Below are 24,084 nucleotides of genomic sequence, written 5' to 3' on the forward strand. Positions count from 1 at the left end.
TCCACGGTCAAAACCATCAGCCTGTATTTATGACACGAGACTTTCCTAACCATGTGCTTATTTCAAACAAAAATCTACTTTTTAGGGCACCTGGGGGGCTCGCTCGGTTAAGCGTCTGCCGTCGGCTCAGATCATGATCCTAGGGTCCCAGGATCGAGCCCCGCATCAGGCTCCTTGCTCAGCAGGGAGCCTGCTTCTCCCTCTCCCACTCACCCTTGCCTGTGCTCTCTCTCTCTCTCAAATAAGTAAATAAAATCTTAGCAAAATGTTTTTTAAAAATTTACTTTTAGATATGATACACACGTAGCTTTTCAAAAGCACCGGGTGAGCTGGATAGCACCGAAAAGTCCCTGGACTTTGCCTCAGAGGCGCACCCGGTGTCCCCTGCACACCCCCATGCCCTCTCCCTGCCACCTGACGGGCTCAGATGGCCCTTTCTCCGCTCAGGTTAACCCCTCCCTCTTCTACTCCCACCAAGCCACACCCCTGTCGAGCCCCGCCCCTGTCGAGCCCCGCCCCCACAAGCCACACCCCCGTTGAGCCCCGCCCCTGCCAAAGCCACGCCCCACTTTCCATGAACAACTGTGTGGCGGGATGTCCTGGCAGACAGGGAGATGGGGGGAAACGCCCTCCGGCCCAGGCTTGGACGCCCACCCCAGACCCGGTAAATAGCAGCCACTGGGCACAAGGTGCACGGGCCAGGAGAGACAATGTGGGGGCCAAACATCCCTACAAAGCACAAGTTTTGTCTCAAAGAGAGGAGCTTAGGAACGGCACATCCCGCCCCGTCCGTTTTGTTTTTTTTTTTAAAGATTTTATCTATTTATTTGACAGAGAGAGACCACAGTAGACAGAGAGGCAGGCAGAGAGAGAGGGAGAGAGGGAAGCAGGCTCCCCGCCGAGCAGAGAGCCCGATGGCGGGACGCGATCCCAGGACCCCGAGATCATGACCCGAGCGGAAGGCAGCGGCTTAACCCACTGAGCCACCCAGGCGCCCCCCGCCCCGTCCGTTTTTAACACCGTCCTCCTTGCTACCAAAAGGAGAGAAGACACAAACACGCCGCAGGCCTCTAAGGAAGGAAATGGTACGTTCCCTGCAGGGCTGCTGAACGGAACGCCCCCAGAAAAGCACTGTCCAGTGTCTAAGAATAACACAACGGAGAGTTTGGTTTTCACCAACTGTCCCCTGACCCTGGGACGGGCACATGACAAATTCTGCCAGCTTGCGACTTACCACCAGACCTGAAAAAGAAAACACTCAGCTTTGGCATGTGTGTGGCACAGAGGCAGCCGGCCCAGCCGGAGCCCAGAAGCGGGCACCACGGGTTCGCCCCATCGGAAGCTCAGCTTCCATTCGTGCTTACAAAGTCCCACTGCAGCCAGGATCCTGGGGGGACGCCCGAGACCGGCCTGCAGCCCCAGGCCCATCTGCCGAGGTCTGCCTGGAAATGCAGGGGTGACTCCCTGCTGCCCCTCTGTGGGGCCCCCCTGCTCTCCCTGGGGAGCACAGAGCTTTCCAACGGGCCCCTGACACCCCAGTCAACACCGGCCACACGCTTTTTACACATCCCGAAAAAGCCTCTAAGAGGACAGAAAGTGACATAAAGGCTTTGGAATCAGCATTCTGATCCCACAGCCCGTGCTGGTCACTACGGCATCCTGTCCTACCTCGCCCCCCACGAGGCTGCAGCCCGGGGCACCTTCCTGCAAAGAGGGCTCCGCAGGCCCAGCAGTGTGAGGCCCAGGGGACACATGCGAGATTTAGAGCCAGATGTGCAGAGACACAGGTCGCCGGTAGCCAGGTCCAGCCTGCAGGAAAACGGGAGGTCAGCGCTTCCCGGACCCCTGCTCAAAATGAAGAGCTTTCCAAGATGAAAAGCAAACACAGAGTGAAACAGAAGCTGCATTTTACAAACTGAAACGTGGCGGTGGAGACTCCGATGCTGTGACGGGGTCGCCATCCTGTCCCTGAAAGTGGGCAGAAGGGGGTTTCCCTCCGAAAACCTGTCCTCCAGAGTCACCGCCAGGAGAAAGCCGGCACCGGGACTGGCAATGCCCCAGTCTGGCTCCAGCGTGAGTGATTTCCCATGGGAGGCAGGAACAGGCCACTCGGGCCCCACAAAAGTGCGGACTCACACCACAGCCACCCGAGGCGGGGGCAGCAGGCACGGTCCTGACCCCAGCATCCGTCCTTGAGAGCCTGACCCTGGCTGTCCGGGGACACACGTGGTCTGACAGCAGGGGGACGGCGTCCAGCGCGGCCACCGAGCAGAGGGCAGTTGCAGGTGTGGCGTGAACACCCTGAGGACCAAGCTGCAGGTCCCCCAAGGCCCCCAGCACGTCCCTCCGATGGGGGAAGGAGGAGGCAGGGAAGTCACCAGCAGGGGTGTGATGAGCCCTCCCGGCCGGAACCCGGGGCTTGATTAAGGAAGGAATGGGCAGGGGAGAGGCAACTCGGAGAAGGGACCTCGTCTCTTGGATGGAGTGCGGTCTCCGGCCTGGAGCTGGAGCGCGGCCCCCAGCAGGGCCAGGGAAGTCCCCGAAATCCGCCTGCGCGGAGCCCACGCTGCCGGGCGCCAGCACGGACCAGACGGGCTCCCAGCTGCAGCAGCAGCGAGCACCTGGCCGGCGATCCCAAGAAGGAGCACCCACCGTGGTGCCCAGGGAGCACGAAAAGACCCCAGCAGGGAGAAGGACGCCCACCCAGCACACGCTCCCTGACACCAGCGCCCGCGTACGCCTTGTCCACCAGGTCCCGGCAGCCGAGCATGGGACAGGGCGGGAACGTGGCACAGGACCGCAGGCGTCTGCAAATTCCAACAGGTGCGCCTGCGGCCTGAGGGCAGGAGCGAGCGGTCCGGGAGAAGAGCGTTCTGGAGCAGGAGCGCCAGGTGCGGCAGGCCGGGGAGGGTGTGGGGTGCCCCGCAGCTGGGAGGGCCCTGCCAAGCCACACAATGCGGGCGCAGAGGACAGATTCTGAATGGCTCGGAATGTGTGCGTTGCCGGGTGAAAGATGGTACTGTGTCCAGACAAGGAAGTCGTGAACGGAGCCCTTAGCTCACAGTGAGTGTGAATGAAGAATGCAGAGTTAGTGTCTTCTAGAAAGAAGCCAGGGCCGCCGTCGACACAGGCAAGTGGCAAGCCACCCAAGTCCCGAGCTGTCTGTGGAGGGAACACGGCTTCTATGACAGAAGTGATGACAGGTGACCCGGAGTGCATGGGAGCCACACGCGGCAGTACAGAGGTATGCGAGCCAGTCCACAGCACGTGGGCAGCCTGGAAGGAGTCACCGGGTCCCCCCAGCGGGGAGGTCAGCAGGTCGGAAAGCAGAGCCTGCGTGCGCAGAGAGTGACAGTCACTGTGGGACCACACCCAAGGGGACCAGCCAGAGGACCACCAAGTCCTCCCTGGGATGAGCCTGGGCTGTGGCCAGCACGTACCAAGGCAGGATGCCAGGGACACAGGGAATATGGTGGCCAGACAAGTGGGAGGCTGGGAGCCCCCTGGGAGGAGCCCCGGAGCCGGCCAGAGTCAAGGCAGCAGGGCCAGGCTCCGCTGACCTTGTAGAAGCTCTCGCAGGTTGGGCCCAGGCTGTGTGAGGGGCACAAGCAAAGCCAATGAAATGGGATTTGTGTGCTCAGCAGCGAAGAGCCCATTCTCAGGAAGAGAACGTGGAAAGTACACCATCCTTTCCTGTCGTTTAAACACTTAGGGAATGAGACGCACAGGGATTTGCACTATTCTGTATCTGCGAAACATCTGGGTTAGCAGAATAAGGACGGTGACCGCAGAGAGAACAGTCTTCAGAGACATGCGCCGCGCCAAGTTACTCCAAGCACTCTGACAGGACACACTCCCTCTAGAAGCCCCGGGGCCCAGCTCCCTCCAGCTGCTGAACCCGGTTCTCGAACCTTCACAGGGGATGTCCACATTCTGACTGCGTAGAGAAAGAAAGTTAGGCCCGAGCGTCTGTGGCTACCACGGGGCAGTCAAGCTCGGACGCCGGTGTCCTTGCCCCACGGTCTCACGGGCTGCTTCCCACAGCTGTGCCTAGAAAGGTCCACGGCCTCCTTCCGCTGTCCCAGAAGGCAGGCAGGCGTGAGGAAAGGAGCCCCCCAGCGCAGAGTTTCAGAGAGCAGCGATTCCCATCACTAACACTTAAGAGAGGAAAATGACACACCAACTGCTCGTTCTCGGTTTTGTCCATGTTCAAACCAGCCCCAGGGCAGGCCGGCGTCCATGTCCCATCTCCCACCCTGCACCGGGCACCTGCACGCTCCTGCGAGCCGGCCTGCTTGAACTGACCCGCACGCCCCCAGCTCGGGCTCAGGTGCATGGACGACCCGAGGAACCGTGTGGGATCCCCCCCATGGAAGGTCCCCTTCACACAAGTGAGTCCAGGAACACCCTGGAATTAATTTGCTAAAAATACGTCAAACCACGAGCACTACCATTCCTCCCACCGTGTCCCGCAGACACAAGGGACAAAGGGCAGGGGCTAAGCTGTCACACGGGCCTCCACCAGGCGGTGTCTATAAAGGATCATAAGACGCACCGACCGAATGTGACACGGTAGGAAAGAAGGTTCTCGGAGGAACCTTCCAGTAGGCACAAGTGCAAGTCACCGCACCGCACCACGCACGGATTCCCGTACTTTTGTGATGAATTAAAACTATGAAACAGGCTCTCGTGGAGCTGACGGCAGAGTCTGAGCTGGGGCTTGTGAGCAAAACCGGTGACCGAGGCAGGAGCAGGAGCCTCGCCACAGGCTCGTGCCCACGACGCTGGCATCCATCACCAACCAAGTCGTCCCCCAAGGCCCAGAGCCCCACCACCAGCCAAGTTCCGGAGATGCGCGCCCAGCTCTGCCGGCATTTCCCAAGGAGTTCTGAGAAGCCTGAGTGATGTCAAGAAGCTGCAGCTCACTCGGGGGACAAAGGACCCGGGAGGGGCTGGCGGGTCCCAGGCCCTCACGCATCCTTCCCGGTGCAGACCCAGACGCTGCGGGGGCGGGCGACGGGCTCCGGCCAGAGAAGGGGCAGGAGCGCACGAGCTGGGGGGTCTGGAGGCTTCAGAACAGGGGTGCCAGGCGCACGGAGCACGAAGCACGCACAGAGCTGCAGACTCTGAAACCCAACGCCCTGACCGCCGGGACGCGGGGGCTGTGTGACAGCAGCTCCCATCCGCTGGACGGAAGCGGGGAGGGGCCGACGAACCACACCTGGGGCACCCCAGAGAAGAGAGCTGTCTGGAGAGCCAGGGCACCGGCAGACGAAGCTCCTGGCTAAAACCCCGCACTTACACCGGTGGCACCGGCTGTACCCAGGACCCACATCTGCGGTGGTTTCTGAGGACCCCGCGGGCTCGGGGCCTCGTGGCAGAGGGGCCACCTAGCAAACGCGGTCTCCGGCAGGTCACTGCGGCTCCTGAACCACAGCCAGAACTCAGGGGCCGCGGGCGCATGAGGCCAGCAGAGGCAGCGGCAGGAGGGGGCCGCCACTGCCGGGGTTCCAGACGTGGGAGGCTCTGGAGGGAGGGCGGTTGGGGAGGGCCGTGCCTCAACCTTCAGAGAGAGGAATAGTGTGCCGGTCACAGCTCACAGCTTCTGTTGAGAGGCTGGAAGCCTCCCAGCATGGCCACCACATGACAGCTACGTGGGGGCAGGGCACAGAGGTCCCTGCAGCCGCCCAGGGCTCCCTCCTCTCCCAAAGGGAGCTCCCACCTCACCAAGGGGGCCAGCCCTGGGGTCCCATCAAAGCACATCCAGAAAAGAGAAGAGGCGAGCTGGACATCCGTGTTATACAAGGGACAAAGGGGCCTGAGGACAGAGCCCTGGCTTCGGAGACACATGGCAGGGGGCTCATGTGAGCCCAGCGTGGGGACCCTGCACGAGATGACCGCTCCTTACCACCACAGGCGGGCTCCAGCCCCGCCAACTCAGTGCTCCATCCCAATACGGGGCCTTACGTTTGCAAAGCAACAGAACAGCACACTGTGTGTGGCGGTCGGCATACCCTGTGCTCCTGACCTCGTCAATCCCTGACCAACAGCTCCCGTAAGAGCAGTGTGCGGTCTGGGCCGATGAGGAAGGGACCCGTGCCCGGGTCGTGGGGCAGACGGTGTGGATTCCCACTTCTGCAGAGCCCCCACCCACTTGCCAAAGCCCACCGGGACCCCACCTCTGCCATACTTCGGGGGGGTCCCACCTGGACCCCATCGCCAGCCTCCCGACAATGGCTTTCTCCTCCTTCCCGTGGCTCATGCCCGTGAGTTAGCCAGCGGCCGGAAAAAACCAGCTCGCACCGCCCAGGCAGCTCACAAGGCTCCAGAAAACAGCACAAAGTATTTGCAAAGTATTTGCAACCCCAGTACTCCCCAGCCATTAAACCTAAATTATTGGCCTTCCCTAAAATCTAAATAATCAAGATTACCATAATTAACAGCTAAGAGCAAGCTGTCTTCACATCAGACTCTGGACCGACTGCTCACCCATTGCACACAGAGAGAAACCATAGCCCCGGGGGGTTTACTGCAGCAGACGAGAAGCCCCCACTGGGGCACGGGGATCACAGCCCCCATGGGGATCACAGCCCACGTCTCTGCCTTTCTGTGCCCTCTGAGCCCAAGACCTTGCCGGAGGCCGGAGGGGCCCTACAGTCCGTCGGCCAGGAAGACCGTGACCTCAGTCCATGGCGGCTGCAGTCGAGGTCCCCACTCTGCCTCGGCTTCCCTGCCTGAGCCCCCAGCCCCCAGCCCCCGGCTCGGCCCCAGCTCTGCAGGACGGCTCTGTCCTTGGTGAAGCCGGTACAGCGGGCTTCATCGCACACTCACACGCTCGGCCTCTGTCACTCCTTCTGCGTCCCCACCAAGTCTGCAGACGTCACAGAAGGAACCCACAGCGCCTGCCTTCCCCAAGTCAGTAAGCGGTCGGGCCGGGTCGGACATCAGGCTAAAGCCTGTGCTCTAAACCGAAGCATCGCGGTTGTCTGCCGGAAACCCAGGGAACCCCGGGCCCCGAGGCAGCCTGCGTGTGACACGCACTCGCTCTGAGCAAGGACCCAGGCTGTCGGCGAGAGCCGCGTCTCAGCTCCTCGCAGACGGAGCTGCCCTGCTTATCTCCAGCGGCGGCTGGGAACGTATGGCCGCTCTGTGCCCCGTGGTGACGGTGTTACGGTTCTGGAATCAGAAGGGGCTTTGTTATTGCTGGTGGCATTCCCTCCTGCCACTCAAAGCTGGGTTATCGAGAAAAATGAATGCGGATACATTTCCCCCAGCCCCGATCCACTGAGAGAAAACGCTTATCTACCTCTTAGCAAAATGCCAATTACTGTGGCCAGAAACGCCATCATCGGTGATAGCTAAGACTTCTGGAATATTCTTGGAGCCAAAGAATTCAATCCTTCAAGGAGCCAGCTCTGGGCCGCCTTCAAGACGTGGTGCCGACAGCGGAGGAGGGGCTGCTCAGTTCTCCACTGCCAACCAGCAGTGGTCGGGCTGGCCATACAGCCCTGCACATCTCAACCCTCCCAGCGTGCGGGAGGGGTGCCCTCCGGGAAACCCAGACAACTTGTGTGCTCTGACACGTCACTCAGAAGCACACAGCATGCATGAGAGAGGAGCGCATTTGCAGACAAAGCCAAGGTTGGAAACGAGCACCCTGGTGAGTGAGCCCCAGCAAGGAACACCTGGCCTCGGCCAGAAAGGGGTCCCTCCGGAGCGAGACCAGAAGGGAAGCAGATACACCCCGAGGCCCCACCACGGGTGCCTGTTCCTAAAACCGTTCACACGCATATCCGCGACATCTTGGAGGCGGGGGATCGCGGCTTCGGAGGGCACGGCAGGGGTGCTGCTGGCCACGGGGCGAGGTGACGGTGCCGCGCAGGGCTCTGTACCACGCTCTCCACTTCTCCTGCATTCCAAATCCCCCATCGTGGAAAGTTTAAAAAGAAAAGGTATTTAATCTTTTTCTTGAAAAAACACATAGGGCCAGAGTAGCCCATAGTTCTTGCCGACTGTGTGTGTGCGTGTGTGTGCCTATGAGTGAACAGATGTCAGCGTGAATGTGTGTGTGTGAAGTGTGTGAGTGCAAACGTGTGAATTGTGTGCATGCATATATGCGTGCCCACGTGCGTGTGAACTGTGTGTGCACATGCTTGTGTCTATGCGTGTGTGTGCTCCAGCATGGGTGTGTACTGTGCGTGTGTGTGTGCTCCCACGTGGGTGTGAATTATGCGTGTGTGCGTGTGCTCCCACATAAGTGTGAACTGTGCCTGTGTGAGCACGTGTGCATACTTGTGTGTGCGTGTACTCCCACGTGGGTGTGAATTGTGTGTGTGCTCCCGCACAAGCATGAATTGTTCATGTGTGAGTGCATGTGCATGCTTGCGTGTGCTTATGTTCCTGCATGGGTGTGAACCGTGCATGCGTGTGTATGTGTGCATGCGTGCGCGCGCGGGGCAGGGAGGGAGAAGGGATTCAGGATACCCGCCCCACACAGAACTCATTGCGAGGAGCCAGCCCACAGTGGACGAAGCAAGCTTCCAGCCCACACTTCTGCTCGGAGCCCAGAGCCAGATGGAAATCCTCAGCAACGGCTGACCCAGGAGGTGCGCAGCAGCAACCGGATCCCACACCCTCTAAAACCCCATCTCCCTGGGCCTCCAGCCATGGGCGGGGGGGGCCTGCGGGATACGTGAGAGGCTCCCACCGAGGCAGGGCCGGCCAGTCAGAGGGGACGACGCATGCGCTCCTGGAAAATGTGGGAGGTGCAGATGTGTGACCCGGGCAGAACCCCAGGCCTCCGTCCCGGGGTGCCCAGAACTGTCCACCTGCGAGCTCCACGCCTCCTCACTGTCCCACTAGTCCAAGTCCTAACCCCGACCAAGCAGCCCAGGCCTCAGCGCTTCGGGGGGCCCTCGGCAATGCAGCCCCTCCAAGGAACTCGAAAACCAGGGCAACCTTCCCCAAGTCAGGGCCTTGACGTCCCTGACAGCCTGACCACCCCACCAACCCAAGAAAACTGCCCTAAAGAAGCCCCCCAAATCCTCAAGACCAGGTCCACGCCCCAAACCCTATGCCAACTCCACCCCAGTGCCACGAGGCAATCGTGAGAGAGAAGGGGCATCTGCCGGGGGGCGAGGGAGGGCCAATCACCAAATTCTTATCTGAAACCAGATTCTTAGCGTCCCCTTCCACAGTTAGGAGCACAGAACCACAGCGCTACAGCCTCCTCCCGAGATGACACGTATGCGTCCTGCCGAGGCGTCTAGCAGCCCCTTTCTCGCACGTTCCACGCCGGCGGCCACTGGCCACGGCGGCAGAGGCCACTGCGGGGGGGCGGGGGTGCCCTCGGGAAGCAGCAGCTTACCTTGGCTTCACATGGCTTGTGACGGGAGTCCTTGCAGGCTGGAAGAGAGAGAAAGAAGGGGTGCGCGTTCAGCAGCCTCGGCCGCAACACGTCTCCCACCTGCAGACCGCCCGCCCTCGAAGATCGGGGCAGAGGGAGGTCTGCCCTCGCCGCGCGGGGCCAGCTTCAGCGGCGTGCGGGGTGCACCCGGCGGGCAAGACCCCGGCCAGCCCCCGGCGGTTGGCAGCGGCCGGGAAGACGCCGAGCCACAGCCGCGGGCTCCCCAGGGTCCCTGGAGGAGAGCCGTGCAGACGCCAAGCTGTGCGGAGCCTCCATGTCGGCCTGGGAATCCCGGCTTCTCCCCAAAGAGGGACGGGAAACCTCCCCTTCCCCACCCCCCGGCCTCAGGACTGGTGCCTTTCAACCAGAACCAAGCTGCCCATTCAGCGCCACACGCCCCGCGCTTCCGGACGGCCTGGGAACGGACTGTCAGAATAAATCCACGTCTAAATTCCCGCAGAGGAGTCCCTGCACCCGGGCCATTGTGCGAGCGCAGAGACATGCGTCCGTTCAGAGGCCCAGACAGCGCAGACTTAGAGCCAGAACCAATGGGGATTTCACAGACCCGCCCTCGGGAGGCTGCGGCCGGGCCGCCTGCCAGGGAGCACCCCCTTAGGCCCCCACCGTGCGGGTCGGGCCCTCGGGCCGGCCCTGGCCACCACCAGATGCCAGCATAGAGAAGGCAGGGGTGCAGCTGGGGCGTGGGGGAGGGGACCTGCGCTGGGCGTGTGGGGGTGGGGCCTTCACAGGCCTGCAGACCCGGCTGTGCTTCTGTCTACACAGCCATGCAGCCCAGGGCAGGACCCAGGGACCTCTCTGGACCTCAGCTTCCTCTCCCGGCACGACTGCGATGCCATCAAGGGACCCTGGTTTGAGACGACAAACACGATCCCAGCGTATGCAAGCAGGGTCCTGGAAGACCAAGGCCTGGGGTGGGGGGTGGGGCGGGAGCCGGGCCCCAAATATGGCTCAGCACTTGGAAGCCCAGAGGTTACCCCCCACTCCCCAACACACACACCATCCCTCTCCTTCCTAGAGCGGGGGTGGGAGCACTGAACTCCTAAAGGCCATGCAGGACTGAAGAAGGGCAAAGCAGGGAAGTAACCCGGTCGTTGGCGGCCAGGGGACTCCGGCGGAGAACAGCCGCGGCGCTGTCTTTGCAAGATCGATTTTCCGAACGGTCTTTCTATGCCTCCGAGGTCTGGGAGATTATGCACAAAGACAAACGTTTACTCTGCGTCTCCTAATGGGTGCACTGCACAAAGGCGATGAGTGATTTTCTCATTGAGACAGACTTGCCTTTGGAATAAAAAGGGCTCCCGCGCCAGCCTAGAAACGCAGACAGAAGCACAGCCGGGTCTGGAGGCCAGCGCGAGATCCCGAGGGAGCGAGGACATCGTCAGAGGCCCTGGCCTCCACGTAAGTGAGAATTAGCAGAAATGCAGGGAAACAATTCCCCTGGCCCCAAAGGATACTCAGCCCACATGCCGAGGCGGGCAGACGGCCAGTCTACTGGCAGCCTGGGACGGGGGCACGACTCTCACGGCCGTCAGACCCCAAGATGGCCTGAGTGACCCGTGGACCCGTGCCCATGTGCAGTCCCTCCCACGGTGGCTCGCGGCTGGTCTGCGCATGCGGCAGAACCTGGGGCTTACAGACTCCACCCCGAGTCTCAAGCCAGTCCTGCTGAGGACAGCCAGGTGCTGGAGCCCCCCCCGGAGAGGCTCCCATGGGGGAGCAGCAGCTGGGGAGGCTGCTCTGGCCCCGGTCGTGCCTACAGATGCTGCAGCCTCTCAAGGGCCCCTGAGCCGCACCACCCAGACGCGACTCCCAAATGCCTGCCCCACAGAAGCGGGGGGGGGGGGGGGTGATGAGTGCTGCCGCCAGGCAGGGCACCAGCTTCTGGAGTAATTCATCTGCAGCAGGATGTACTCACTACGATGGGCCAGAAAGGGCTCTCTGGTCAGGGGCAGGGTGACAAGTGGTGTGACACACTCACGGTGGACGGCCAACTCAGCCGTAAGAGAGCCCACAGCCAGCGTAGGGCGAAGCCATCACTTTCACAAAGTTTAACTAATCACAGTGACCTCGCGTAAACCAGCCAGGCATTAGGGTGAACCCACTGTTTCCAGGAGGTAGTTGGCGATCCCTAAAGTTTTATGGACAGCCCCTGGGGTTCTCCTCAGAATAGCGGCGATCTGGTGGACCACCTCTGGGGGTTGTGCCTGGCCGTGTGCACGATGCTTTCCCGGGTGCTACTGCTTGGGGTCCTGTAACCACCCCCTCAAGTGGAACCCAGCTATGGCCCGTCTCCACCCAGCTCCCCACCCAGCCACACGTGGCCTTTCCAACACTTACGAATGCTTGAAGTGGGCAGAATCCAGGCCAGGTTTCCAATCCTCTCGCCTACAGACAAAATCAAGCTCCCCAACACGGATGCCCCATGCCGTCACCAGCAGCTCTGCCCCGTCCTCCCATCCCCTCGACCCAGAGCCTCACTCACACCATCTCCATGCACCCCCTTGGCTCTGCTCCACTGTCTCTGCCTAGAACTTCCCACGCACCCTTCTTTGTCAAGCTGACTTGTTTCTCTCTTCGAGATTAAAGGAGGCAGCTGCCTTCTCCACCAAGAAGCCCTCCATCACTCCTCTTAGGCTATTGTGCTCCTGAAGCCCCCGGCCTGCCCTCCTCTCCCCAGCCATCATCCCACTGCCCCTCACTTCATCAATCATCTCTGTGTCCTTCTCCCCCCACCAGACCAAGCTCGTCCAGGATGGTGTCCTTTGCTGGGAAGCACCAGCCTCCTGTAAGAGTGGCAGGAACAGGGGGGATCGCAGCAGACACGGGCGGAGTGCCCACCATGTGCCAGCTGTCCCATGGCAACACCTTCCATCACGCAGGCTGGCTGGATTTTCCCTGCATGCCGAGAAAGAGCCCCAGACCTTCTGCATGTCTACCGATGGGAGCCTGGGGTCCTTCCATGACACCTCAGATCTTACCCGCCCTGGGTCTGCCTTCAGAATCGGGTGCACACGGGCAGGGACCCTCCCTCTCTGACAGCCACGCCATGTGATACAGTCCCCAGGGAGAAGGGAGCCCATGGAAAGCACCAGAACTTCCCCCAACAAAGCACATCCCCAAAACTGCACAAGCCCAAAGGGACACAGTGTACACGTTTACTCCGACTGCCTGCTTCTCCCGGAGCATGGGAGCTCGGGCCCTGTTGTTTCCTTCCAGTTTTCCTGAGTTGTAATTGACAAAATTGTATATATTTAAGGTGTACAACATGATGATTTGATACATGTCTACATTGTTAAATATTTGCCACAATCACGTTAATTATCACATCCATCACTACCTGGGTGTGTGAAGGAGAGAGAGGAAATGCCTAAGATCTATTCTCGTAGCAAACGTCAAGAGTCCAGAGAAGTACTGCTCGCCACAGTCATCACGCTGTACAGTAGATCCCCTAACTTATCTTGCAACTGGAAGTTCGTGCCCTCAGACCAGCAACTTCCCATTCCCCCACGCTGAACCCTGGAAACCACCATTCTACTCTGTTTCTCTTGAGTTTGAGGTATTTTGGGTTTTGTTTTTAAGATTTCACATATATATGATGCCATAAAGCATTTGTCTTTTTCCGACCTATTTCACTTAGCAGTGTCCTCCAGGTTCATCCAAGCTGTCGCCAACTCCGGGGTTTCCCTCTTACGTGGCAGAATAATTTCTCATCATTTATACACCACATTTTCTTTATCCATTCATCCATCAATGGACAGTCAGACTGCTTCTATATCTTGGCTATTGTGAACAATATGAGAAAGAGAGGACAGATATCACTAATGATGTCCTTTCCTTCGAATACATATGCAGAAGTAGAATTACCAGATCATATGAAATTCTAGGTTTAAAGGTTTGAGGACCCTCCATACTGTTTTCTATGGTGGCTGCACCAGTCCACATTCCCACCAACAGTGCACAGCATTCCCTTTCTCCACAACCTCAGTGATACCTGTTATCTCTTATCTTTTTCATGACAGTCATTCTAACAGGCGTAAGATGATAACTCACGGTCATCTGCATTTCCCTGATGACAAGTGATGTTTACCATCTTTTCATGTACCTGTGGGGCAACTGGATGTCTTCCTGGGGAAAATGACGTTCAGTTCCTTTGCCCATTTCCTAATCCCATTATTTAGTTCTCTACTATTGAGTTGTAGATGTTCTTCATTTATTTTGGATACTAATCCCTCATCAGACATAAGATTTGCAAATATCTTCTCCCATTCTGTGGGATGCCTTCCCATTTTGCTGATGATTTCTTTGGCTGTACAGAAGCTTTTGAGGTTGATACAGTCCTATTTGTCGATGTTTGCTTTTGGTGTCATATCCAGGAAATCGTTGCAAAGACCAACACCAAGGAGATTTTCCTGTTTTCTTCAGATCCTTTTATGGGCTCAGGTCTTACATTTAGGTCTTTGATTCCAGCTCAAGTTAATTTTTCTGAGTGGTAAAGAGACAAGTGTAGCTTCATCATTATCCATCTTCCCAGCACTGCTGCTGAAGATATTACCCATCCCCATTACGGATTCTTGGCAACTTTGTCAAAAACAGTTGATCGAACATGTGCGGGTTCACTTCCGGCTTCCCGATACTGTTCCATTAGTCTATGTGCCTATTTTTATGTCAGTACCACACTGTTCTGATCACTACAGCTTTGTAATATAGTTTGAAATCAGGAAGTGTAAAGCCTCCAACTCCATTCCTTCTCAAGAGTGCTTTGGCTATTTGGGGTCTTTTGTGATCTCATCTGAATTCTAGGGTTGTTTCTATTTCTATAAGAAATGCCACTGGAAGTTTGATAGACATTGTGTTGAATTTGCTAATTGCCTTGGGTTGCATGGACACTTCAACAATATTAATCCTTCCAACACAACCACCTGGGATAGCTTTCCAGCTATTTGTACGCTCCTCCATGTCTTACAGTTTCCAGAGCACAGGTCTTTTACTTTACTGGTTCAACTTATTCCTAAGTATTTTAATGTTTTTGATGCCACTGGAAATTAGGTTCTGTTCTTAATCTCTCTTTCGGATAGTTCACTGTTAGTGTTCAGAAACACAACCAATTTTTGTATGTCGGTGTTCTATCCTGCCACTTTACCCCATTCACTTATTAGTTCTAACAGTTTTTTGGTGGACTTTCTAGGGTTTTATATGGTATTTGTTTCTAATACTGGACTTTTATAAATTCTAGGCAACATTCGGTTGTACGAACAGTCCTGAATTACTGTGTTAACAAAAATCACTTTTAAAAACTCCAGTGGTCCCTATAAGGAGCAGAATCTGTGTGCGTTTTAAGAGACTCTCTGCCCCATTCCCAGATGAAAATCAACATGTTGATCTCAGCATTTCTGGGCCTGTCACTACGTCATTTTCTATGGAAATGCCATGACTCTGCCTCCTGAAACCATGACTGATGGTTCTAAATGTAGATGTTATCAAATGCAAGCATTACACAAATATCTTCATCGTAGTTTTCCTGGCATCCCATTACTTCCACTTACATGAAAATGAAATGAATCCCATTAATCCTAAATGCAAAAATGTCCCTTTCACTAAAAAACAACAACACACACTTGCCTCATTACTCTCATGGGCTTTTGCTCCGTCACGGCCCTTGTCCAATTTCTTCCTGCTGAAAGCATCAGCACATCCTCCAGGCTGAAGTGCAAAGGCCCGACACCCTGGGGCTCAGTTTCCTCACCTGCGACACAGGTGGTCGGGAGGACAGTAGAACACACCGTGCAGAACACGGCCAGCTGGGAGCTCCTCGGATGCACTGAGCGTGACCGCTTCCATTACTGTTCCTGGTCCAGACCCACACAAATGCACCAGCTCTGTCCTCCACACACCTCCTCTTTGTGTCGTCTCTGCATTTCAATGTCCCTCACTTCTGGGGGCTGAGCACCCAGTAAACAGCAAGGCCGGAATCTTCCACCCAAGGCCAAACTCACGGGCCACTGGGACGTTCTTTCTGCTTCCACGGACCCCTCTCCACATAACCCTCATGTGACCCTGTATCCATGTCACCCCGAACTCCCCTCCAGCAACTGCCCAAACACCCTCACGATACAGCGAGTGCCTACTCTCCTGGTTTTCCACTGGTTTGTGCCTCTGGGTCACAACCCATCACCTCTTCGCACACCTGCCACCTCTGCACATAAGCACATGACCCAGGGAGACAACACACCAACACACATCGCAAAAGACACCTAATGTCTCCTGAGAACCACCACAGAATCAGTACATAGTTTCAGGACACACTGCTTCACCAGTATTCTTTTCTCACATTTTTACGATTCCACGAGACCGGCTGGGACATGCGCACTGAGAGTTCCTCTGCGTGGTGGAGCTTGGGAGAAGCACTTGTGTGGGTAGAGGCTGGCAGCTGACCGAGCTGCCTTCTCAGGAAACACCACTTTTGTCTGGAAGAACTCCAGGCAAAGAATGCATGCTCATCAGTCTCACCAATGAACAAAGCACGCCTGCCGCGGTGAGGAAAACAACGGACAGCGTTTGGCCAAGGACAAAATTTGAAATTTCGAGTGAAAATTACAATTTGGGGAGACATGCATCCATGCCCATGAGCTTGACAAGTCCTACACTTTTCTGATAGACTCGACACTGAAATGAACAAATATGGGGGAGGGGTTCTTGGTATTTTATAACAAACATCTTAACATCCAGAAAACTCTGCTGAACTCATTGAACCAGCATTTTCCAAATGACCACCGTATGGTGTCCCACAGTCACGCCTGGCTGGAACATACACTCAAAGGGCCAGATAGGCTCATGGATCTTAACAGAACAGAGTAGGGAAAGTCACTGACATAGTTCCAGATTCAACACTGAAACTAAGCTTTAAGAAACATCACTTGGGCCTTGGTTTGGTACCCAAAGAGAATACCCACAGTAGTCTGAAAAGGTCTTCAAAATGCTTCCTTTTTCAAATACATACCTGCACGAGGCTGGATCTCCCTCAAATACTTGAGATGAAACAACATGTTTCTTTTGGTTCATTCAATGTGTCAACTTCACTAGGCTACCAGATGCTCAGATATCTGGTCAAACGTATTTTTTAACATGTCTGGGTGTGTCTGGGAGGGTATGTCTGGATGAGCTTAATATCTGAATCTGAAGCCGTAAGTGAGAGAAACAGATTGCCCTCCCAGGCCAGGGTGGGCCTCATCTAATCCGGTGAGGAACCAAATAGAACAAAGGGCAGAGTAAGAAAGAATTCTCCCTGCATGACTATCTTTGACCTGGGACATAGGTGTTCTCCTGCTTCTGAACTTGGACTCAGACTGGAGCTAAGCACCAGGACTCCAGCTTGCCAAGTGCAGATCTTGGGCCTTCGCAGTCTCCTTAACCATGTGAGCCGACTCCTTCTGAAAAATCCCATTGGTTCTGTTTCTCTGGAGAATCCTGCCTAATACAAGGTTGGAACAGGTTGAATGCAGAAGCAGAGAGGAGGTTCTAGCCTCTCTATTAAATCATGCATAACAGAAGCACAAAATATACACACATATATACACCCGAAAACATCACTCTTCTCCTATTACAGAATGAGAAGCAGAACAAAGTGATATCAAAGATTCCTTTCTGCCATGTAAAAAAAGAATTTACCAAAGCAATTAAAAAAAAAAATTGTGGGGCGCCTGGGTGGCTCAGTTGGTTAAGCAACTGCCTTTGGCTAAGGTCATGATCCTGGAGTCCCAGGATTGAGTCCCACATCCGGCTCCCTGCTCGGCAAGGAGTCTGCTTCTCTCTCTGACCTTCCCCCTTCTCGTGCTCTCTCTTTTTCTCCCTCTCTCTCTCTCTCTCTCTCTCTCTCAAATAAATAAATAAAATCTGTTTTTTTTTTTTTTTAAATTTATTTATTTGTCAGAGAGAGAGACCGAGAGAGAGAGTGAGCACTGGCAGACAGAGGCAGAGGGAGAAGCAGGCTCCCCGCCGAGCAAGGAGCCCAATGTGGGACTCGATCCCAGGACGCTGGGATCATGACCTGAGCCGAAGGCAGCTGCTTAACCAACTGAGCCACCCAGGCGTCCCTAAATAAATGAAATCTTTAAAAATAAAATAAAATAAATAAGATAAAATAAAATAAAATAAATTATATATCCATAAATAAAATATTGGGTAGCTATTGAAACACTATGGTTTCTAAAAATCTAACATGTGACAATACTTACAATAGGCAAGATGAAGAGATGTTAAGCTACATAAATTAAAAACTACTCTGTAAAAACAGACACGACTAATGGGCTTATCCACACGTGAGCACTCTGGGCAGGACGGAGGTGTCACCCCAAGTCAGGTAAGCAAAAACAGACCTTCCAATACATCTCCCTGGAAAAACTAGCTAACTCATGAAAAATAACATAAATAGTGCAAATTCCAGATGAATCAACCATGAAACTGGATTAGAACTGGAAAACCAGAAGGAATATTAGAATAAAATACGCAGAACATCCTTATGGCCACAGAGAAGGGAAAGTGACTTAAATAAGAATCAAACACAGAGATTAAATGAAGTAATGGGTAGGTTTGAACAAGCCGTGCCTTAAAACTTCCCCGAGATAAACACTCCACAGACAAAATCAGGCAAACAACCGCCTGGAGGGTTTGCCATGCAGAAGGTCTAATAGGGTAAGAAATTCATATGCCCGCGGGTCAAAGTCCATCAAAGGTTGGCAAATGTTCTGCCTGATGTCACGGATAAAATGATTAAGATTTATAAGATAATGAATTCTTTGAATTCAAGAAGAAAAGATAATAAATAACCTAATTTTTACAAAATATTTGTGGGCACCTGGGTGGCTCAGTGGGTTAAGCGTCTGCCTTCAGACCAGGTCATGATCCCAGGGTCGTGGGATCAAGTCCTGCATCAGGCTCCTTGCTTTGCAGGGAGCCTGCTTCTTCCTCTCCCTCTCCCACTCCCCCTGCCTGTGTTCCCTCTTTTGCTGTGTCTCTGTCAAATAAATAAATAAAATATTTTAATAAATAAAATAAAACGAACACCACAGTGTCCGTTTAGAGGCTCAACCTCAAGTCATAACCAGGTGAATGAAAAATACAATCAAGGGAGATACCACTTTTTTGTGAGTCCACCGACTTGCAAAAATGGAAAGCCGCCAAGCAACAAGAGAGCGCGAGCGGAGCTCAAGGCCACAGGGTGCGGGTGGGAGCCCGTTCCCGCTCCACACTCAGCAGAGCCCTACATCTGAGAGGGTCCAGGGTCCGCGGTGCGTGTGTTTCTCATAGGTCTTCCAGGCCTCGATGACACGCACATCCAGTCCGCAGGAGCGCTGTCTCCACCACCACACACCAGCTCCCATGTCACACAGGGGTTTCCAAAGCCCGGGGTAAGAATCCTGGCTCCCGCCGCACCAGCCACGGTCCAGAGCCTCTGGCTCTAAAGCACCAGACATTTTTCCATGTTGTCTTGGAACTGCTATTCTTCCAAATGCCCACAGGAGCCTCGGGAATCCAGGCCACCGTCTTTCAGGCCTGTCGGAAGCTTTTATACAACACTCCGCACATATTTACCAAGAGAGAGATGAGCCCTTGCTTCCCGGCTTCTTGCCCATCTACACTCAAGTTCACCAGCTTCTCTGGGTTCCCAGTAACCGGCTACACAGGCAGGAGGGGACCAGAGGCCCCAGCACAGGGCAGCCTGCCCTAACAGTCGCTGCTCAGCCACGCTGCTCTCTCAGTTGACTTGTTGGTCCTAACTGCCACCATGTCCTAAGGCTGTAACACAGCGTCTGGCACAAAGCAAGCACCTACCACGTGTACCTCCAGATCCGCCGTCTACCCAAGTCTTCATCAATAATCACTTAGTATACTGTGGACCATGACGGCCTCACAGACAGGACTCCCCCCTCAGACTCTGAGCCCCTCCCAGAGAGGATGTCCTCTTCAGACCGTGACAGACCCCTCACAGATGGGTCTCCTTCCTCAGACTACGAGTGCCTCCTCACAGACAGGACTCCTCCCTCAGACTCTTAGAGTCTCCTCACAGACAGGACTCCCCCTTCAGACCATGAGCGCCTCATAGACAGGATGCCGCCCTCAGACTGTGAGAGCCTCCTCACAGAGATGATGCCCCCTCAGACTGTGAGAGCCTCCTCACTGACAGGACTCCTCCCTCAGACCATGTGCCCCTCACAGACGGAACCCCTCCCCACTCAGACCGTGAGTTCCTCACACACGGGGCACAGCTTTCTCAGCCTCTCATTTTAGGAAGTGCTAAACACACAGTTTGGTTACTGAAGGGGAAAAGTCATCACCAAATCTTCCTCACAAAACTCCCTCATTCGACTTTCCTCTGGCCTCTTTATTGCTCCTTTTCTCAACCTTCACCTCCTCAAGCTCCTCCCTAGAGGGTCCCTCAATGCAGCATTCCTTCATTCTCTGCCACTTTTCCATTCCAGTCTGTTCTGTCCTATTCTACAATGAGATCCAAGCAAACCCTTTGCAACGGGATCACTTCTGCTTGGTCTGACCCCGCACCCTCCCAGACCATATCCCTCTGGGGGCCAAAATCTCCCTGAACTCACATCTCTCAACACCCACTCGGTACCAGAACACCGAGATAACCTGCACCACGGCCTCCTGCTGCCTCACCTCAAGTATGACCAGGTTGGGTTCATAAAAGCATCATCAGTGACAACTTGAAAGCATCATTATTTCAAACCACCCAAGGGAACCTAGTGGAGCAGTGAGAACAGGTCACCACAGAGCCCTAACTGGTGGCAAGGACACAGAGCTGGGGTGGCATCAGCAGGGTTCTGGGCAGCATGAGGCGAGCCACAAGCAGACACTTAACCACATCACCACCCTCACTGCCATCTTGGTGTTTCCCTGTAAGGTTCCAGAATCAGGGATAAGAAAGCCTCTGTGCCAAGCATCCCGGCTTCGTAAAAACGAAGCTTTTTTCTCCTAATCTTGCTACATATGAAATATGAGGTAAATCAGGAGGTTAAATATGAAAATAAGGGACTTGAAGGTCAAGAATGAGCCAGAAAAGGAACAGCAAAAATAGGAGCGTGAGTCACAGAACACACCCCCACCTTTCTCTACCATCACCAGCACCACCAGCAGCACCATCATATCACTGTCAACAACACCACCACCACCAGCATTATCACCAACACTATCGTCACCACCGTCATCACCAACATCACCAGCAGCAGCAGCAGCTTCTTCCTCCTCACCATCATCATCATCATCTTCATCATCACATCATGACCATCATCATCACTGCCATCTTCATCATCACCACCACCATCACCATGATCATCATTACAATCAGCATGATCATCAACACCATCACTAATGTCACCAGTCATCATCCACATCATCATCCCCATTATCATCACCATGATCATCAATATCACCACCATCATCACCACATCACCATCATCACCACCACCACCATCACGATCATCATTACAATCACCATCACCACCAATGTCATCACAATGTCACCATCATCATCACTGTCACCATCATCACAGTCATCACCATCAACACCACCATCATCATCTTCATCACCACCATCACCACCACCATCACCACCACCATCATCATCATCATCATCATCACCACCATCACCACCATCACCACCATCATCACCATCATCATCATCACCATCGCCATCATCACCATCATCATCATCATCATCATCCCCATCATCACCAACATCATCATCACCATCATCACCAACATCACCACCATCATCTCTAAGACTACTGGACACTTTCATGATCCAGTCAATGCCCTGTGTGTTCCACATGCACTTAATCTGTTATTCACAGTAATCTAAAGGAAAATTCAAGCACAGAGAAACAGAATGGGAACCCCAGCTGCCCGGCTCCACCATCCTCGCTCAGCTCCAGCATACCTACTGCTTCTCCAGAAATGAACCAAAGAAAAGGCCCCTCCACCAAACCTCACAGAGCCGGCGTGCCTGACCGCATAGACAACGTATGTCGGGGCATGCCTCATTGTCTCCAGGCAGCACGTGCATGGGCTCAACACACAGCTGCATGTGACGTGTATAAATCACAGGAGACAAAACGACTCATGGTGTCTTTGTACGGTCTCTACAGTTTACTAACAAAAGGAAGAGACTACAGAAATTAACTACATTTCATCAGGGGCAGGGAAAAGAACCAAGGAAGGGCTACGGTATCCTCTGAGCTGCCAATCACAGTCACCCACGGTGACCTTGCCGGGCCCCGTCTACACCCGCGGTGACCCTGCCAGGCTCCAAACTCCAGCTCTGGGAGCAGCGTGCCCAAAACCTGCCCCCACATGCCCACACTGTGGGGCAGGGGAGATACCTCAAGTCTCCTGTTTTGATCCCAGTGAGACTGTTCCTTCCACAGGCCTTCTTCTCCTAACAGTGTCACGGGGGTGCCCACCATGCAGTCGCGTCTGGAGCCATCACACTGATCCTTTAAGACAAGAGCACTAGATCCCGCCATACAAGACCTCTCCAGCCTGCGCTACGGCTCGCAGGGGCCAGGTGACGGGGAGCACCCCAGGCCCCATCACACAGGCTGCCCCCAGGGAGAAGGGAGAGGGGCCCATGGACAGAAAAGGGGCTCACGTGGGGAGGGCATCCCCAGCAGCACCCCTACCCCCGGAGGCCGTGGCAGGAAGGACAGAGGCAGTGACATGCTCATGGCTCCGGAAGCACCATCAGCAAGGATGACACAGGGCCCTTCCGAGAAGCAAACACACCAGCCCTCCCACACTCAGGCCCTTTCCCTGCAGGAGAGACCCTGAGCGGCCCAGGCCCCGCTCCCCCACGGCCCCTCCCCAAAGCAACCCACAGGGACTGAGGACCAGGGTCCCTCAGGGAGAAAGGGGAGCCGAGAGGCAGTCGCAACACCACAGAAGCCTGCTGGGGACACCCCACCAAAGAGAGGACACCACAGGGCGGGCCCCACACCTCCTCCACGCCCCAGTCCCCAACCTGCCTGTGCTCTGCAACATGGACCCACGGCCCCCAGCCGGGATTCTAGGGCTCCAGGGATACAAGCAATGTTGTTCTCACCGGCCCACTGCCCAGATTCATCACTGCACAAGCACGGCCGACCTGGGGCTTGAGTACCAGAGCCCTGACGCCAGGCTGGAGGGTCTGCCCTGCCCCCAAGCTGCAGAGCTCTCGGTTCTAAACTCACTGAGAGGTCAGAGCACAAGACCCCATAACCTGAGTCAGGGCCCCCATCGTGGAGGGAGGGCACGTCACAGCTGCTCACTGCTGCCCCTCACCCGCACCAGCAGCTTTGCTCCCTCCCCAAAAGCTCCCTCCCCAGTGAATCTGGGTAAATACAGTGGGTCCCTGACCCAGTAAGGGTGGGGGGTAAACACCGGCTCCAAAGGGGAATTCCATGATTTAACTTTTGGAAACTCCCGAAAGCAGCTTTTCATTTTGGTTTTTGTTTGTGTGTCTGCTGCATTTTGGTTTCATTAGCAAGGAAATGAGAAACAGGCGCTCACCTCGGCATGCGATCCCTGGGCTGTCGATAATCTGCTTGCAAACCCCGCAGACCTGGGGTTTCCTAAAGGCTTTGTTCTTAAAACTGTGCAGAGCCGTTAACTCTTCTGGCTGGAAAAGCAAAGGGAGAAACTGTCAGCCCCACGATTCATTGTTTGTTTGCTTTTTCTCTTCTCTTTCAGGAAATTCAGAGTCTAGCGGAGTTTGGTAAGAGCTGAAACAGGAACTTCACCCATTCAACAGAAAAGAACGAGAAGTCGTCAGGCCAGAGCTGGGATTCCCCGGGGGAGCTCAGATGCCCCTTCAGCATTCTCGGTGCCCTTGCCCCCCCCCACCCCCCTGGCTTGCAAATCCCCCTTTAAATGGGTGAAGAGGGTCGGGAACGCTGCACTGATCAACGCTGATAACGTGATCACATATTATCTTCCACCGACTTCCATGACACAGTAATCCACAGGCATTCCCCGAACCTTAATGCTTCTGGAAGCAATGCTCAGCAAACAGCACAACCGTGTTCGGAGGAAGCCGTGTTCGGAGGAAGCCGCTGACGGATCCTCCCGGCCCCTGGGCCTCTCCAAGTGCACTTCTGCAGACCGAGAAGCCGTCGTAGGAGACCAGCACGTTAAGATACATGGTTCCTCCCTAAACCCGGCATAGCAGAGTTCACAACACGCACGGGTACTGGGGATACCTGAGTCCCTCATCTACCAAACCCCGGTCTGCAGGGTCAAGGCTCACGACTGTATCTGATCATCTCACAAAAGTTCAATTTGCCTTAGAAACCAAACCCCCATCATTCTACCCAACGGGTGACATACGGCAGCGTATTCCACTGAGGCCCGTACTGACCACCCGAAGCAACCACAGCCCCCTGGAAGATTAATGTTGGCCAGAATGGGCAACTAATGATACCACTGTAGTTTCCTACAGATGTTTTTAGAGCTCCACCAACACTGTGACTCAGCAACCCCACTCCGAGAGACACTCCACAGAAGCAGACACATACGCCCACAGATTCTTGTGCAAGAATGGGCAGAGCTGCCTTATTTAAAAGTGCCCCAAACAGAAATAACCCAAATGTCCATCAAAAAGAGACAGGATAAAC

General features: G+C 55.0%; 1 protein-coding gene across 3 annotated transcripts in view; it reads right to left on the bottom strand.

Annotated features, from left to right (window-relative positions):
- TNS3 (tensin 3) overlaps window positions 1-23,062 on the bottom strand; it is a 161,788-nt gene extending 138,726 nt beyond the window's left edge. For 2 of the 3 annotated variants that reach the window (XM_080819043.1, XM_080819040.1), the window contains exons 1-2: window positions 22,982-23,062; window positions 9,368-9,405 (exon numbers count right to left, since the gene is read on the bottom strand). The gene's annotated coding sequence lies outside the window, so the exon portion shown is untranslated. The remainder of the gene's footprint in view (window positions 1-9,367; window positions 9,406-22,981) is intronic. The other variant, XM_080819041.1, reaches the window with a different exon arrangement.
- Window positions 23,063-24,084: the final 1,022 nt, after the last annotated feature.

This window comes from Martes martes (genome assembly GCF_963455335.1).
Source record: "Martes martes genome assembly, chromosome: 11".
NCBI classification, from domain to species: Eukaryota; Metazoa; Chordata; class Mammalia; order Carnivora; family Mustelidae; genus Martes; species Martes martes.